This window comes from Vigna unguiculata, chromosome 3 (assembly GCF_037176805.1).
Source record: "Vigna unguiculata cultivar grain cowpea cultivar isolate G323 ecotype 2 chromosome 3, ASM3717680v1, whole genome shotgun sequence".
NCBI classification, from domain to species: Eukaryota; Viridiplantae; Streptophyta; class Magnoliopsida; order Fabales; family Fabaceae; genus Vigna; species Vigna unguiculata.
In genome coordinates, this window is record NC_140794.1 from 38,164,501 (window position 1) to 38,171,454 (window position 6,954).

A 6,954-nucleotide genomic window follows, 5' to 3' on the forward strand; every position below is an offset into this window, starting at 1 on the left:
GATATCCTTAAGGCCATAGTCAACTTGTGTAAAATATGGATGGATAGGGTAGGAGACCATGTTTCCTAATGCATGAAGAGAAAGGTTCTAAGAAGGGGTATTTGATTAAGTTAGAATGTTGTTGGTGAGGGTTTATGATATGATTTATTATGTGTGTTCACTTTCATTAAGCTCACCCTTTATGTTTGTATTTAGCGATGATCGTGTGACTTGCCACACATAAGCAAATGATATTGCAAGTGATGTTGTTGACACATAGGACTAGAGAGAGGGCTAGCTATGGGATGAATTTAAAGAAAACTATTTCTTTTATCATGTAATTGTGTTAATTCTGGTTTTAGACTTTGGAACTTGTAATAATTAAGTTGAATTTTGGATTTTGATTTTAAGCACGTTTAATACAGTTTTGAATTTCTTGCAACTTTGAAAATTTTATCATTAATTGACTTTATTTTAAATTATAAATTATTTAATTAAGTAATATATGTCTAATATGTTACAGAGCCAACATATGTTTTTAGAAGTGATGAATTGCAGGTTAACATGCAAAAACCTATCTACTAACCTGTCGAGTTGCCAACTCTGTCGGATCAAGTTGCAATGAAATTGTAAATTAAATCACTTAAAGGTAAATTGCATTGTTATAAACATGTGAATTCGGCATTAAATACTATTTTAAATAATGCTTTATAAAATATTTAATTTTTTTATAAATATTGTTTGACTCAATTATTGACAAAGTAAAAATGAAAATTTTTTCATTTTGTAGATAACTTGCATTAATTTTAAACATGTGAATTCGGCTTAAATATTATTTTAAAATAATATTTTATAAAATATTTTAAATTTCAATAATACATTTAATAATAATTGTTTTATCTCAATTGTTGGAAAAGTAAAACACTATTAAATAATGTGTATTAAAGATAGATCTTATCCATATTTTGTTTTCTTTTATTCAGAAACTATTAAGTTTAATGTAAGATAAAAATTATATATTATATTATAGATACAATATGTGACATGCTTCAATTAAATTTAGAATTTTATTTTAATAATATATAATACATTTAGTAAAATATAAATTTATAAGATGAAACTCCAAACCTAAATAAAAAATAAGAAGAACTTTACCCACATTACCGTACATAAGTTTTCTGATATCTTACATATGTGATCGGTAAAGAGATTGAAATAAAAACTAGTGCATGAAAGAGAAACCATGAAAAAAATAGTGGTTAACGAAACATTAACGATCATTGATAGAGTTTAGAAAAAACATATAGAAAGTAACACTTTATTGGTAAAGAAATTTCTGAAGAAAATTAGCAGTGAAAATGTTGTAAGTAGTGGAAGATGTTATTATCGCAGGTTCCCAATGCAAGGGGTGTCGACTACAGAGACATGATTTCATGCATCATGGAAAAGCCAAAGAAAATCTCCCAAATCTTGTTCACATGAATGAATATGCAACTTACCATTAATGGCATAAACCAGTACTATAGCCTCACCCTACACATCTGGATCATCCTTTTCAAGCTTCCATGCATAGTGATTGAGTTCTTAGTCGTAATAATAAAAAAAGTAGTGACAGAATAATGAGACCTTTGTTTAGGACCCCAATAGAAGAAGAATTCGAAGAAAAACTAACTGCCACCTACTTCAGTTTTGGAGGGTCCCTACCCCTCTCTCTCTCTCTTCCTATGATATTCTAAATACCAGTGATTAGGTTAGTTAAGTTGCAGGCTTTTCCTCATGTGAAACCCACAGTCAATTTTACACTTCTCTTATTAAAACATGTGTTATAAATAACACAGTCCAAGGTTAATTCATCTTACATTCATATGTTTTTGTGAGAATCTATGAACTTCTTTCATCTGTTATTTTTCTAACATTTATCTATCAAAATTAACCGTAATAATACTTTTAATTTTAAAGATTTATATTTCATTATTTCTGGTGGATCCAATTATAGGTTTCTATCAGATTGCATAAGGGGAAATTCAAAAGGGATGAGAGAAGGACGAACATAGAGGGGAGAGAGAGTTGAATATAAGGCATTATGCATTTTTTCTAAAAAAAAAAAATGTTTCTGCATAAGATAATTAATTCAATATATTATCATGTACAATTTTGTATAACTATGTGATTTTTAGTTAGACAATTTTTTTATTAACTTAAAACAATTTCATTATAAAATACGTATGCGTACAACTTTTTCTAACTGAAAGTAATAGTCATATTTTTATAATTAGTGAAAAGGAAAGACATTCTGTACTTTTTTATTATAAAAGAACAAAAATAGTATAATAATAATAATAGTTATATGATAAATAGTGATAATTTGTGGTATGGGATGTTCTTAAAGGATATAAATATTTTAAAAATTATGAAAATGATTATAAGAAAAAAAGTTAATTAGAAAAATAAAAATAGGACTTATTACAGCAATAATATAGTTATAAATAATAGATTGTAAGATATCAATAAAGAATTACCTTTAGACGCGTCTAAGAATGAATAAAATATATTTTTTAATGAAATAATATTTACTTTCACTGTTACTTTTTTTTTTCTTTAACTCCATCTTTTTCTCCCTTCTGTGCTACACAGAACATTAGTTCTCTTTCTTTTCTTGAATAACTCAGTTGTTGACTAAGTGTTGTTGGTGGAACAGATATTGATGCACTGTACCTATCTGTTTCACTACTGTGAAAGAAGTTAATGAAACGTCTGCAATTGGATTTTCTCTATCTCAGTCAAAATTAATTTTTATCCATACAGGGTTTCATCTTTCTAAATTATCACTGTACAGTGTTAGCCATAACTTACTAGAGTAAATAAATGCAGTATTATTCAAAACTGTAACATAGGAAAAGAAAAAAAAAACAGAGGTAATAAAAGAGGAAAAATGATTTGATCAAAAAGATAAATTACAATGTACATATGTTTGAATTTAGAAAGTATGTATATTTTGTTACTTATAATTAAGATGTAATGATAAAGAGAAAAGTACATAAGTTTTTAGATGTTTTGTAAAAGAAAAATAATCTGTCAATATGTATAAGACATTAAGATACACACACACACACATATATATATACATATATATATATATATATATATATATATATATATATATATATATTTAATGTCTTAAGTTGACAATATTTATGATATTTTGAATGAAAAAAAAAACAATAAATATTTAAACATTAACTAATAACTAGTAATATTAGGTTGTCACAAGTTCAGTAAAACATGCTAAAAGAATCACATTCCATTTTACTATTTTGGTGTTTCCTTGTAGGATTGGGCTACATGTGAATGTGATTCTGTTACAAAGGAAATTTAGAATGTACAGATATCTCTTCCCTGGATACTTGGTTTGAGATCAGAAACATTAATTATATCTAGTCCTGCCACCTGACTTTATTGGTGATGCAATAGTAATTATACAATTTATACAAAGATATTGTTATGCATTCAACGGCGATATATGTATTTTAAAATTTATTCCTACAACAAGTATGTTGAAAAATAAACATTAAATAAAACTTGTTTAAATTCATCTATACTATTATATGAAAAGAGGAAATTCATCTTTTTAGTATTTACAATTTTTTATAATTTTACTTTTCAATGATTATCATTTTAAATTCAAATATTACTCATAAGAAAAACTTATTTTTTAATTTTATATTGTTAGTACATATTTTTCTAATGGTTTTCATAAGAATTAATTCATTAATTCACTATAATTCAAAAATAGTCTGTTTAGTTAGTAATATTAAATTTGTTTCAAATTACATGGTTTTTAAAATTAATTTTAATATTAATAAGACATATTTTCATTAGTGTTAATTTCTTTAGTCTCCCACTACTAGAAATTCTCATATTACATAAAATTTTTTTTGTAAATTTTTTAGGTAATTCTTTCGTGAATAATTATTCCTATAAAATTTATTGCGAAAAGTGTTTTATACAAAATATTTTGCAAAAAAAAAAATTTCACAACAAAATTTCAAGTTACACTCTTCTAGAAAAAAAATTATGTATTTCATTTGCCATCTATATTAAAAATGTTATTCCTAATTAAATATATTGTATTTCATACAAAAAGTATTAGTTTAAGAAATATAATAGTTTAGTTTTTATAAAAGAAGAAAACCAAGCTTCTAATTATGTCTTATAGGTGAATATTATTTTTACGTATATAGTTTATAAAAGTTATTATTTTTTTTATAATTTATTTTGTTGGATTAATTGTACTCTATGTGAGATCTGATCAATAAAGATGAATATCAATTAATAGTATATAATGAAGTTTTTGGTTTCTAGATCAAACTCTTTAAGATATATAAATTTTATAAATGTTTTTTACTTTCGAAGTAATCATTATTAAGAAATGCAATATTTTGAGATAATGAGAGTTAATTAAAGTTCATAATTGCAACTGTTGTGAAATGCAAACCCAAGATTAGATACTAGTGAATGACTTAGATGTCTTTGAATGCTACTAGAATTAATTAGAATATTTGAAACTTTGTTAAGTTGAAGAATTTAAAAGTTTGATTTGTACAGGTTATGAATATTTGAACTTATATAGGTAGGCATATTGTTGATTGTTGAATGAATTATTGGAATGTGAGGATTATTATGGGCTAATCTGAAATGTATTATTAGCCTTGATTGTTTTACTGGTGTGATTTGGGGATAGAAAATTAATTAATCTAAAAATAGGTTTTGTTATGAATAAACTGTTGATCGGAAATCTAAAAAAAAAAAGTAATAGATCGTCTAAATTTTTGTTTAATTAAAATTTTTATTTGGGACACTTGAGTATTGTTTAAGTGATATTTAGAGCATCATTGTTGAAGTGTTAAATTAGTTGCTTAAGTGATCGTTTCTTTGTATATGTCCAAGCTTTAGTTTATGATTTGAATAAGAGTCAACATATAAATTCTCTCTCCTTTAGAAATATTTAGTTGTCTAAGTGACTATTTGGACATTCAAGTGAGAGAAAGATCATATCGATTCTCTCTTTCCAAAATATACACCGTTTAAATGCTTGAAGTTACTTAAGCTTCGGGTCTTGCTGCTCAAATACGATTCCACAACTTGAGTGAAGAAGAGATCATATAAGTTCTCTCACCTTTGAACGGAATGACACTCAAACATTATATTGGAAAACAAATGGATGGATGGATGGATTTTTTGCGAGAGGAATTCGTCGAGGAGATTCAACAACAATGAGATCTGAGCTCAACCTATGAAGAGATTGACTCCACTTTCAAACCAAATTAAGACAATGAATTTGTGGGTCTTCCTTCTTATTTGATGCTCAACTTTCTCATCTCTATCTAATGTGAGACTTAGACTCACACTTGACTGCCCAACAATTTCCCTCTCAAGAATGAGTCCTTTCCACATTGGTAAACTTCCCAACGAGCAGAAACATTCCCAACAACGAGTACCTCAATTGTGACCTTATATCATCATTATACCACAACATGATACACTTGCCTAAACTCCTGTCAAGACGACTTTTGATATAAGAAATCCTCACATCTAGGATTCTTCACCCTTATTGTACTTCATTTGAATCGATCATCGTTGGACTAATGAAAATAACACGTCTTGAGAAGTCTTACATCGCCTAAGATAACCTAGGTGGTGGGTGTTATTGACTATATAATGGTTTCTAAGTCCATGATGTTCTTTACCCTAAGTCAAAAACACTTTGAGCTAGTGTTTGACTTTTATTATACTCTTGTAGTAGGGTGTTGTGAGGTGTAGTTAAATTCTTGTTTTGGAGAGTGTGAGTGTAGTTAAATTCTTGCTTTGGAGAGTATGGGTGTACTTGGGGTCAAAGGGTTGAGAGTGTTTTCTGTGTATTATACAAATTTGCACATAATGATTATTCTCTACGGTCATGGTTTTTTTTTTTCGTATTTGGAGTTTCCATGTTATATTCTTGTGTTCTTTGTATTAATCTTATTTTTTTGCTAATAGGGTGATTCTTGGATATAAAAACGATAATGTTCTTAATTGATGATATATTTTTCCCAATAATCACTAAAATAAACTATCAGCTATAATACTTGAGATAGTATTTTAAACTAGTTTTTTTTAGTTTAGTGTTAAGTATGAAACCTATTTTTGAAAAAGAGAATTTTAAATTCATTGATATTTAAATCATATAAATCAGGATAACAAATGATTTAAAATTGAAGAAGGTTATTGTATTAAACTTTGTAAAGTATATGATTTTGCTTGTTAACATACTTATACATATTTTGGTTAGTATAAACTATTATGATTGTAGTTGTTACATGAGTATATTGTAGGTTTAGACAATGATTCAAAATCAACCCACATGATTAAAATATTTTCTTCTTCCTAGAAAAATTATTAATATATTTATAATTTGTATTCTTACTATTTTCTTGGAAATACTATATTAATTAGTAATGTAATGTGTGTATATATGCAAATACCTATATGGATAATATTTATTTATTTATTGAGTTTTATTTGAATTAATTATGAACGTATTTGTTTCTCAAGTTTGTTGTTAAGTTTTTTAGGTACGAAGATTCAAGAAGAAGACTCTTTATTGAAGCAAGTTAAAAAGTTTAAAGAGAGAAAAGTGAAAGAAAAATTAACTTTAGCTTAGCATATGATTTTCTCTAAGTAATTGAGTAAAATAATGAAGTTTTATGGCTGAGTAAATTATTTTGCTGAGCTATATTTTACTAATTACGAAAACTTTTTCCTTGTGTAAATTAAATATTAAAAATTTATAGTGTACTGTATTCTTATCACCATTAAAATAATTTTATGCTGTTTAAATTGATTTTTCTTAATTTAGATCGGAAAAAAGTTAAATTAAAACAAATAAAAATAATAAATATTTTTTAGTTTTAATGTCTTATATTTAGTTAATTTGGG